Here is a 12,123-nt window from a genome sequence, read left to right on the forward strand (position 1 = left end):
GTGTATTCTTGCCACCTCTTCTTAATATCTTCTGCTTCTGTTAGGTCCATACCATTTCTGTCCTTTATCCAGCCCATCTTTGCATGAAATGTTCCCTTGGTATCTCTAATTTTCTTGAAGAGATCTCTAGTCTTTCCCATTCTGTTCTTTTCCTCTATTTCTTTGCATTGTTCAGTGAAGAAGGCTTTCTTATCTCTTCTTGCTATTCTGTGGAAGTCTGCATTCAGATGCTTATATCTTTCCTTTTCTCCTTTGCTTTTCGCCTCTCTTCTTTCACAGCTATTTGTAAGGCCTCCCCAGACAGCCATTTTGCTTTTTTGCATTTCTCTTCCATGGGGATGGTCTTGATCCCTGTCTCCTGTACAATGTCATGAACTTCAGTCCATAGTTCATCAGGCACTCTATCTGTCAGATCTAGGCCCTTAAATCTATTTCTCACTTCCACTGTATAATCATAAGGGATTTGATTTAGGTCATACCTGAATGGTCTAGAGGTTTTCCCTACTTTCTTCAATTTAAATCTGAATTTGGCAATAAGGAGGTCATGATCTGAGCCACAGTCAGTTCCTGGTCTTGTTTTTGTTGACTGTACAGAGCTTCTCCATCTTTGGCTGCATAGAACATAATCAATCTGACTTCGGTGTTGACCATCTGGTGATGTCCATGTGTAGAGTCTTCTCTTGTGTTGTTGGAAGAGGGTGTTTGCTATGACCAGTGCATTTTCTTGACAAAACTCTATTAGCCTTTGCCCTGCTTCATTCCACATTCCAAGGCCAAATTTGCCTGTTACTCCAGGTGTTTCTTGACTTCCTACTTTTGCATTCCAGTCCCCTATAATGAAAAGGACATCTTTTTTTGGGTGTTAGTTCTGAAAGGTCTTGTAGGTCTTCATAAAACCGTTCAACTTCAGCTTCTTCAGCGTTACTGGTTGGGGCATAGACTTGGATAACTGTGATATTGAATGGTTTCCCTTGGAGATGAACAGAGATCACTCTGTCGTTTTTGAGATTGCATCCAAGTACTGCATTTTGGACTCTTTTGTTGACCATGATGGCTACTCCATTTCTTCTGAGGGAGTCCTGTCCGCAGTAGTAGATATAATGGTCATCTGAGTTAAATTCACCCATTCCAGTCCATTTTAGTTCGCTGATTCCTAGAATGTCGACGTTCACCCTTGCCATCTCTTGTTTGATCACTTCCAATTTGCCTTGATTCATGGACCTGACATTCCAGGTTCCTATGCAACATTGCTCTTTACAGCATTGGACCTTGCTTCTATCACCAGTCACATCCACAACTGGATATTGTTTTTGCCTTGGCTCCATCCCTTCATTCTTTCTGGAGTTATTTCTCCACTGATCTCCAGTAGCATATTGGGTACCTAATGACCTGGGGAGTTCCTCTTTTGGTATCCTATCATTTTGCCTTTTCATACTGTTCATGGGGTTCTCAAGGCAAGAATACTGAAGTGGCTTGCCATTCTCTTCTCCAGTGGACCACTCTCTGTCAGACCTCTCCCAGTCCATTCTAAAGGAGATCAGCCCTGGGTGTTCTTTGGAAGGAATGATGCTAAAAGTGAAACTCCAGTACTTTGGCCACCTCATGCAAAGAGTTGACTCATTGGAAAAGACTCTGATGCTGGGAGGGATTGGGGGCAGCAGAAGAAGGGGACAACAGAGGATGAGATGGCTGGATGGCATCACTGACTCGATGGACGTGAGTCTGAGTGAACTCCGGGATTTGGTGATGGACAGGGAGGCCTGGCGTCCTGCGATTCATGGGGTTGCAAAGAGTTGGACACGACTGAGCGACTGAACTGAACTAGTGCTGCTAAGTCGCTTCAGTCGTAACTGACTCTGTGCGACCCCATAGATGGCAGCGCACCAGTCTCCCTCGTCCTGAGGATTTTCCAGGCAAGAACACTGAAGTGGGTTGCCATTTCCTTCTCCAATGCATGAAAGTGAAAAGTGAAAGTGAACTCGCTCAGTCGTGTCCAACTCTTAGCGACCCCATGGACTGCAGCCTACCAGGCTCCTCTGTCCTTGGGATTTTCCAGGCAAGAGTACTGGAGTGGGTTGCCATTGACCTGAACTGAACTGTGGGTTATTCTTCTTTTTCCTCCCCTTCCAGATTCGCGCTCTGTCCTGCTAAGTCCAGTGGACCGCATCACTCAGCTTCCATACGAGAGGGCTGCAGGTTCAGCCAATGAGAGCAGTCGAGGGCAGGGCGGGGTGTTGTGGGAGATGAATGGAGGAGTGAAAAGAGGCCTGGGTGTTTCTTCTCTGCTGTCTTCTGGTTTTGGCAACCTGTGGCTGTAGTTGCATCCTTCCAGAAGCACAGCTCCCACTGAAAAGCCCTTCCGCCAGGGTTCCTGTTCTCACTGGACTCTTTAACAGTATTTCCTCTTCTTGTCTCAAGAGGCCCTGGGGGTGGTAATAGCTTTTCGCCATTGCTAGTCAGTCTCCTTTACCAAGCCTTGTATATTCCCTCAACCCATGCAGGAAACTCGGTGAGTAGTTGCTTCATTAAAGTCTCTTTGCTTTTTATTTATTTTATTTTTTAACACATTAAAAAATAATTTCATTATAAATTATAAATTTTTTTTACAATTTTATGATTTTTAATTTTTTGTATTGCTTTTTTTTAAAAACACGTAGCCACTGCTTTACTTATTATTAATTTTTGACCGCACTGGGTCTTCATTGCTGCAGCTGGCCTTCTCTAGTCGTGGAGAGCAGGTGCTACGCCCCAGTTGCAGCACAGGAGCTTCTGATTGCGGTGGCTTCTCTTGTTGTGGAAGCACAGGTGCTAGGTGCGTGGGCTTCAGGAGTTGTAGCACGTGGGCTCAGCTGCTCCGCGGCATGTGGAATCTTCCTGGGCCAGGGATCAAACCAACATCCCCTGGGCTGGCAGGTAGATTCCTATCCACTGCATCACCAGGGAAGTCCTGCTTTTAACTTTTATTTTTTGAAGTTTATAAAACTTCTTTGCTGTAGATGAAAAGCTTGCTTAAATCATCTGTCTCCAGACTATCCCCCTCAAAACAACCTGTCTTGAGGGTGTATGGTTGACAACTTGATGAAAAGGAATTGTGGCTGGCATATGCAAGAAGATCTGCTTTCCTAAAATCTCATATCCTAAGAATCTTATGATTCCTTCAATGGTGTCAACTGTGTTTTATGACGTATTTATTCATCTACTCAGTTTATTTTGATTGTGTGCTGCTGTGTACTAGGAACTGTGCCAAGAAAAGTGGATACGTTACAGGAGAGAATCCTCGCCCTCAAGGAGCTTAGAGTAGTCAGGGGACTATATGCACATTTTTAGTATAAAGAACTATGGCAAATTCTACAAAAATGAAAGCAGAGGGTGGATGGGGTACCCAGGAGGGTTAGTCAATCCAGTCTTGTACTATCAGGGAGCATTTCCCAAAGGAAATAGCATCTAATCTGAGACCTGAATGATAAATACTAGTTGTCTAGATTAAGTAGAATAGCTCGTCAGAGGGAATGAGTTTTTAAAAAGTATTATTGAAATACGTATTTATTAGCTTATTTTTGCTACACTGAGTCTTAGTGGTGGCACGTGGTATCTTGGATCTTTGTTGGATCATGCAGGATCTTTATTTTCAGCATGGGGGATCTTGGCATGTGAACTTTTAGTTGCGGCATGTGGGATTTTAGTTCCCTGACCAGGGATCAGACCCTGGTCCCCTGCACTGGGACTGCAGAGTCTTAGCCACAGTTCAGTTCAGTCACTAAGTCATGTCCAACTCTTTGTGAACCCCTGGACTGTAGCACGCCAGGCTTCCCTGTCCATCACCAACTCCCAGAGCTTGCTCAAACTCATGTCCATCAAGTTGGTGATGCCATCCAACCATCTCAGCCTCTGTTGTCCCCTTCTCCTTCAATCTTTTCCCAGCATTAGGGTCTTTTCCAAGGAGTCAGTTCTTTGCATCAGGCGGCCAAAGTATTGGAGCTTCAGCTTCAGCACCAGTCCTTCCAAATGAATATTCAGTACTGATCTCCTCTAGGATTGAATGGTTTGATCTCCTTGCAGTCCAAAAGAGTCTTCTCCAATACCACAGGACCACCAAGGAAGTCCTAAGTTTAGCTGTTGTTGTTGTTGTTGTTTTTTGCCTCCCGGGTTTTAGTTTAAAGATATTCTAGGCAGAGAGAAAAACAACTTTGGCTCAGACCAGCAGGGAATAAAAAGCATTTGGGAAATTGAAAGTAATTTCTTGGGTTGATACATTGCGGGGGAGAGGAAGAGAGATGAAGCAGGAGAGGAAAGCCGAGGTCAGATTATGCAAAGCCTTATAAGGAAGATAAAATGTATGGGGGTTATTATGAGGACAGTGAGGAGCTATTGAATCTTTTTATATAAATGGTGCATAGTAGAATCATATTTGTATTTCAGAAAGCTTACCCTCAGGATGAGTTTGAGATAAGAGTGAGACTAGAAGGGGGTTCTGTTAGGTGGTTGCAGTAACTGGGGCCAGAGATGATGAGCTGGACTTGGTTGGAGACAGTGGGGCTCGGAAGAGATGGCCATCCATGTCTCCAAGACGGTGTGAAGCAGGCAACCCAAACCTGGCATCCTGTCATGTTCAAACAGTTCCTGTCATGATGGGACAGATGGGCAAAATGCAAACTGTCATCTCCTTGCTTGGTTTCAGCTAACTGTGGACTCCCTGGAGGTGGGGAGCGGGGCAGGGACTATTTTGTATTCATCTGTGTGTCTCCAGAGGCTTCCCCGGTGGCTCAGCAGGTAAAGAACTCACCTGCAGTTCAGGAGGTGCAAGAGATGAAGGTTTGATCCCTGGGTGGGGAAGACCCCCTGGAGGAGGGCATGGCAACCCACTCCAGTATTCATGCCTAGAGAATGCCTACAGTCCAAAGTGTCGCAGAGTCAGACACGACTGAGCACACAGCACACTGAGGGTCTCCAGTATCTCAGAGATGTTCAGAGAATGAATGCTCTTTTTTAAAAATAATTTTATTTGTTTATTACTTTTGCTTTTGGCTGTGCCGGTTCTTTGCTGCTGCGCAGGCTTTTCTCTAGTTGTGGAGAGTGGGAGCTACTCTCTAGCTGCAGTGCTTGGCTTCTTGTTGCAGTGGCTTCTCTTGTTGAGAGCACAGGCTCTAGGGTGTGTGGGCTCAGTAGTTGCAGCTTAGCTGCCTGCGGCATGTGGGATCCTCCTGGACCGGGGATTGAACCCATGTCCCCTGCATTCCAAGGCAGGATTCCTAACCACAGGACCACCAGGAAAGCCTGTGAATGTTCTTGAGTAAGTATTTTAAATACAGTTGCTGCTCTCATGATTTTCCAGACCAAACTTAGGAAAAATCCATAATGATCAGGAAATCAAGGTCTAGAGTTGTTTCAGCCTGTACACGGAGGTGTGAATGCTTTAAGTTGGTTCGCTGTGCCTGTTGAAATGCCCTGGATGGTTTTTCTGACTCAGTCCTCTTCTGCCATCTGCTGGGACAAGCATTTCATAACATACCAGAGTGAGATAACCAATGAAGACAAGCCTAAAAGATCCCTAGGGGAAGCAAGGGACAATACCTGGGTGAGTTTACAATGTAATTGGAGAAATAAGTGTTGTACCCAGGCTACCTTCCATCTGCAGCTGATCTCTGAGTATTTCCCATAACCTTTTCTATTTTTTTCCTCATGCAGACTATCCTGAGTATCTGTACTCTCCTTTAGTTTTTGCAGCAGCCCTGTGATAACAGCCACTGTTGTTACCATTACTAGTTTCGAAACGAGGAAAGAGCACAGAGATTTAAACAAAATGCCAACTCGAAACAGTAAATAAGTAGTTGAGTCAAGGCTGAAGCCTGCTTTTCTCCTAGTTCCACTTTTCTCACAAAACACCTTGATCAAAATAAGAGAGAGTTCAAGAGAGGATGAGATGCCCTGATGTCTGTGGCGTGGACAGGACATATCTGCAGGATAGAGGCAGAGAAGGCTAGCAGCTCCTCAGTGTTCTGCGCTGAAAATGCCCAGTGTTGGTGTGAGGATTGGAGGGTGGAGAGCAGCACATTATATGTATCCCAGTGAAAGTCAAGGGGGACTTTCCTGGTGGTCCAATGGCAAAGAATCCATCTGCCAATGCAGGGGACACTGGTTCCATCCCTGGCCTGGGAAGATTGCACGTGCCGTGGGGCAACTAAGCCCGTGGACCACAACTGCTGAGCCTGCGCTCCACAGGAAGAGAAGCCACCACAGTGAAAACCCGAGCACTGCAACTAGAGAGCAACCCTGCTCTCCAAAACTAAAGAAAGCCTGTGCAGCAATAAAGACCGAGCAAAAAAAATGTCCAGGCCATGTCCCTGTGGGGGAAAAATCAAGTCTATGAAGACCAATAGAGCATGAACTGAAGAACTAAACTGTTTGGTGGATATTGTCAAAATAGATACTGCTGTTTTGGTTAATATATGTGGTTAAGACAAAGGCTCAGATATAGAGAACAAACTAGGGATTACCAGCAGGGAGAGGGAAGGGGGAGGGCAATAAAGGAGTAGGGAAGTAAGAGGTACAAACTGTTAGGTATAAAATAAGCTACAAGGATATATTGTATTTGGAGAAGGAAATGGCAACCCAGTCTGGTATTCTTGCCTGGAGTATCCCATGGACAGAAGAGCCTGGCAGGTTACAGTCCATGAGGTCGCAAGTGTTGGACACGTCATAGCAACTAAACTACCATATATTAAACAACACGGGGAAGATAGCCAATATTTTACAAAAACTATGAATGGAGTATAAACTTTTAAAATTGTAAGACTTTCCTGGTGGTCCAGTGGCTAAAACTCCACACTCTAGTGCAGGGGGCCCAGGTCAGGGAACGAGATCCCACTTGCTGCAACTAAAGATCCTCCATGTGGGAACTAAGACCCAGCACAGTGAAATAAGTAAATGTTAAAAACTTGTGAATCAGTATATTGTACACCTGTAACTTATATGATATTGTACAGCAAACTACACTTCAGTAAAGAGAGACAGAGACGGTGGTGCGCCATCTTTTTCTTGCCTAAACTTAAGTCAAGTGTGCGTGCATCTTGAGTCGCTAAGTCGCATTGACTCTTTGGGACCCCGTGGACTATAGCCCGCCAGGCTCCTCTGTCTGTGAGATTTCCCAGGCGAGAATACTAGGGTGGGCTGCCATTTCCTTCTCCAGGGGATCTTCTCGACCCAGGGATTGAACCCCTGTCTCATGCCTCTCCTGTACTGGCAGGCAGATTCTTTATCACTGAGCTACCTGGGAAGCAAGCTTGTTATTTGCATATAAATAAGTGCTTATGTAAATGCACAAACATATTCTTGGACTTAAAAGCCCTAAACATTCAGAGACGGCTAAAATTCTCCTTTACTTTCCCCAGAGATACCAGTGTTAGTGGTAAGTTTCCAGATCCTTTTCTATGTGTTTACACAAATGTGTGTGTTGCCATGGGAACGTGGAGTGTTGTTTGGTGTTTTATTTCAGTATGAGTGATAGCTCTCTGTACTTCCCTGCCTCTGGATCTGAGCACTCCATGCTTTCCTGAATCACTGGGACTGCCATGTACTTGACATGAGGCCCCTCCTGGGGCTCCACCTTACTACCCTGTGACAGTTGAGCTCGTTCCAGCCCTGGTCCTCTCACACCATGCCTCCAGCCTGGAAGCTTTCTACAGCTTCTGCCCAGTTTCCTGATCACTTTTCTTTCTTTTTTAAACTGGGGTAAAATATACATAGGACAGATCTACTCTTTTAACCATTTTCAAGTGAGCAGTTCAGTGACTCTAAGTGCGCTCCCACTGTTGTGCAGCCATCACTACCATCCGTCTCCAGGACTTTTCCATCTTCTCAAACTGAAACTCCACCAATTGAGCAACTCGCCGGCCCCCTACCCCTGCAACCACCATTCTACTTCCTGTTCTATGAATTTGACGACCCTAGGCACCTCATATAATTGGAATTATACAGTATTTGTCTTTTTGTGTTTGACTTCATTCCTTAAGGTTCATCCGTGTTGTAGCATACACCAGAATTCTGATTCCTTTTAAAGGCTGAATTGTATGGATATACCACATTTTACTTATCCCACCCATCAACTGATGCACACTTGCGTTGCTTCGTCTTTTTGGCTGTCTTGAATAATGTTGCTATAAATACGGGTGTTCAAATATCTGTTTGAGTCGGCTTTCAATTCTTGTGGATATTTGCCCAAAAGTGGTATCAAAGCTTTCTGAGCATATTTCGAGCTGTAGTTTCCTATTTTACGAAGTTACCCACCCACCAAGGGTGCTCCTCTTTGATTTCTAGGGTAGCTATGGGGTTAAACATGTGTTTTTCCATTTCTAGGGACTTTGGGTAAGAGAGAGATTGTTCTCCAGCTCCTGTATCTCAAGGCTCGTTTCAGGAGCCCTCAGTCCCGTTCACTCTCCCTGATCCACGCTCAATGCGCCGAGTTTCCTTCTCCTTTGTGCTGCTTTAGCCCTGTGGTCTCCTGCGGAACAGCACCGTCCCTCTTTGTAGCTTTACCTTCCACACAAGACTGTGAACTTATTGAGGGGGAAGACTGTCTCTTCTTACTCTTTAATCTGCTATATTGTATATAGCTGTCAGTGTCTGTTTTTAATTTTTTTTAGATAAAATATTTGAGGACTTCCCTGGTGGTCCACCAGCTAAGACTTAATGCCCCCAATGCAGCTTCCGTCTCTGGTTGGAAAATTAGATCTCACATGCTAAAGATCCTCATTCTGCAATTAAGACCTGGAGCAGCCAAATTAATAAATAATATTAAAAATATCTTTAATAATTATACACAGTTAAAAATTCAAACAACAAAATAAAAGGTTTGTAAGCCTTAACCTACCCCTCCCCATCTTGATTCTGATCTCCAGCAAGAAACAATTCTGCTTCAATTTTTAGTTCTCTAAATGTTAATTTGACCTGTGCTGCTACACCATCCATCCTGTGGAGTGTTGTCTCTCAGGTTCTGCACTGGTAGTATTTAATTCATCTATATGATAATTTGGTTCTTCTCTGCAGCCACTCATCTTTCCTGCCCCCATTGATTGCAATTCTTCACCCTCCCCATCTCCATGCCCATTGCCATGGGGCTCTGCTGATCCTCCCACCTCTACGCTTCACCCTTTGACTTTGGGCTCAGCCGTGTGACATCCTTTCACTAATGGGATGTTCGCAGACATGATGCAAGCAGGAATTAGAAAGGTGCTCATGCAGTAGGGTCTGCCCTCGGGCTGATGTACCTGGCTAGTCTACTGATCTCAGAAGGATAAAAGATGTGGGGCAAAGTTCTCCCAGTTGATTTGTAGACCCACAGAGGGAAGCAAAGCCATCCAGCCAGATCCAGTTCAGATATGCTCAACTTTGGTTCATCTTCAGATGAGTGAGTGATAATAAATGATTGTTGTACTAAGCCGTGGAGTTTTGGGGTAGTTTGTTATGCAGCAGTAGCTAACAAATGCGTACTAGTACTCTTGCCTGGAAAATCCCATGGACGGAGGAGTCTGGTGCGCTGCAGTCCATGGGATTGCGAAGAGTCAGACACCACTGAGCGACTTCACTTTCACTTTTCACTTTCATGCATTGGAGAAGGAAATGGCAACCCATTCCAGTGTTCTTGTCTGGAGAATCCCAGGGACGGGGGAGCCTGGTGGGCTGCCATCTGTGGGGTCGCACAGAGTCGGACACGACTGAAGCGACTTAGCAGCAGCAGCAGCACCTATCCTATTATCTATCTTCCCTGCCCCCTCCAGGTATACCATCATTTCCCTCCATCTATTGTTACCATTTCAACCTTTTCATTCCATTAATTGCTAATGGTAAAATGGAGCAGGTCCTTTCCCCTCCATATCCTCAGTCTGCCTTTTGCCTGTGGAAGAACTTTAGCCAAAGAATAAATTTAGCCAGAGAATAAATTTAATCAGAGAAGTGAGAAAATGAAGAAACAAAGGAAAACAGTCAAAGGAGACCGAATAACAATAATTTAGCCATTAAGCAAAGTCAAGGGCCTATAGTTCCTTCTCAAGAGCAATAGATAATACTCTGAGCCATATCCTGTGAGCTGTCTTGTAGAAAGGGGAACCCCCACCACATGGAAGAAGTTAACTGCATGATGACCACACTGTAGCCATGACGTAAGCTGCCACAGTTCTGAGAACTGGCCTCAAGGAGATGGGAACAAACTGACCCTGGAAGTGAAGACTAGCTGCAGTTAATCAAGATGACACTGGTCTGACCACTGATGACCAACTTCAAGATGACTGTCAGAGCTGGCTGTGCTGTTTCTGCACGTAGGCCCTGTCAGCCTATGAAAGCTCTTGCTACCTTATTGCCATTGAGGAGGAATCAGCCTTTGGATTGGAGTCTGCCTCCATCCCCCTGAGTTGCTGGCATCAAAAATAAAGCAAACTTCCTTCCACTAACCTGGCCTCCTTATTGGCTTTTGAGCAGTGAGCAGCCCGACTCTACTTTTAGTTACAATGGTGTCACTTTTCTTCCCATTTTGTACAAGTTTATTCTCACTCCTCTTCCTTCTACCTCCACTCACCATTTCCTGAATCCTGATTTCCATCAACTCCACCTTAGCTTTTAAACTTTGAGATGTGATTTCACTAACATTGTGTCTGTTATGGAAATTTGGGACCCTTGCTACTTTCTAAACCCATTATGTTCCTATGGAGGAAGATTGAGAAAAGATTATTTTAGAGCATACCCACAATTTACGATGAACCAGATTGGCATGTTTTTTTTCCTTACAACCAAATGAGCCCAGATTAATACATCCCTAGTTGCATCAAAGCTCCTGGGGACAAAGACTCAAAGAGAAGGAAGAGGAGGGGTTGCAGAGAAGAGTTGAATGTCAGGATGAGATTTCTTTGCATTGGTTTTGTTGGGCTATTAAGAAGAGGTAATAGAAAATAAAATATTTCCTCTGTGACAACTCTTTCTATTGCCATACACACTTGTGCTAGTAGCAGATGGCTAGGTCACATCAATTTAACAACCATACTTTACAAAGCTCTAGCTTAATAAAGATAAATTAAACCAAGTTGGGCATTGTGCCCAGAAAATCACTATGACATAGGATAGTAAGAAGAATATTACCTATTGATATATTTTGCTATAATTTAACGAGACACAATGGGAAATTGAACATGAAAAATGCGTAGATATTTTGTAAGGTTTGGGCTGGATATGGTGATGTCTGCCATTGGGATTCTCTGTTGGTATGGATGATCTCCTTGGGTTGGTGGAATCTCTTAGGTCTTTCCTAACCCCTCTACACCTGTGTGGATTAGAAAATGTAATGAGGGACTCCTCCTTTCCCTTTGTGGGGCAGTGGTGACTTTCATTTCTCCCTATTCTCCGGAGAAGGGGATGACAGAGGATGAGGTGATTGGATGACATCACTGACTCAATGGACATGAGTTTGAGTAAGCTCTGGGAGTTGGTGATGGACAGGGAGGCCTGGTGTGCTGCAGTCCATGGGGTCATAAAGAGTCAGACACGACTGAGCCACTGAACTGAACTGAACTGATTCTCCGGAATCGTGGAAAGAAGATGAGTCAGGGAGTAGAGAGTTGTAGATTTGAGCAGCCACTTTAGCATATCTTGGAAGTGTAAACTCGGGCAAGTTCCTTAACTTTCTTGACTTTAGGGTTTCTCCAGATAATGAAAACAAATTGAAAGTTTTGCTGTGAAGAGTAGATGAGATGACATTCAAAACACTTCACATGCCTGTATCACAGAGGATATATAACAGAAGGCAGTTATTGTTCTTCCTACTCATCAGCTTGAGATACACATTTATTCTCTTTAAATTATTTTTGTCTGCACCGTGTCTCTGTTGCATTCCCCGGGCTTTCTGCAGCTTCAGTGCACGGGCTTCTCACTGTGGCGGCTTCTCTTGTTGCAGAGCCTGGGCTCTGGAGCATGCGGGCTGCAGCAGTTGTGGCCCTCTGGCTACGTTGCCTTGTGGCTTGTGGAATCTTCCCGGACCAGGGATCGAACCCATGTCCCATGCACTGGCAGGCTGATTGCCATGCACTGCACCACCAGGGAAATCTGGAGATAAATATTTATTTTGATATTTAACTTGGGTCA

This window comes from Oryx dammah, unplaced genomic scaffold, assembly GCF_014754425.2.
Source record: "Oryx dammah isolate SB20612 unplaced genomic scaffold, SCBI_Odam_1.1 HiC_scaffold_16, whole genome shotgun sequence".
NCBI classification, from domain to species: Eukaryota; Metazoa; Chordata; class Mammalia; order Artiodactyla; family Bovidae; genus Oryx; species Oryx dammah.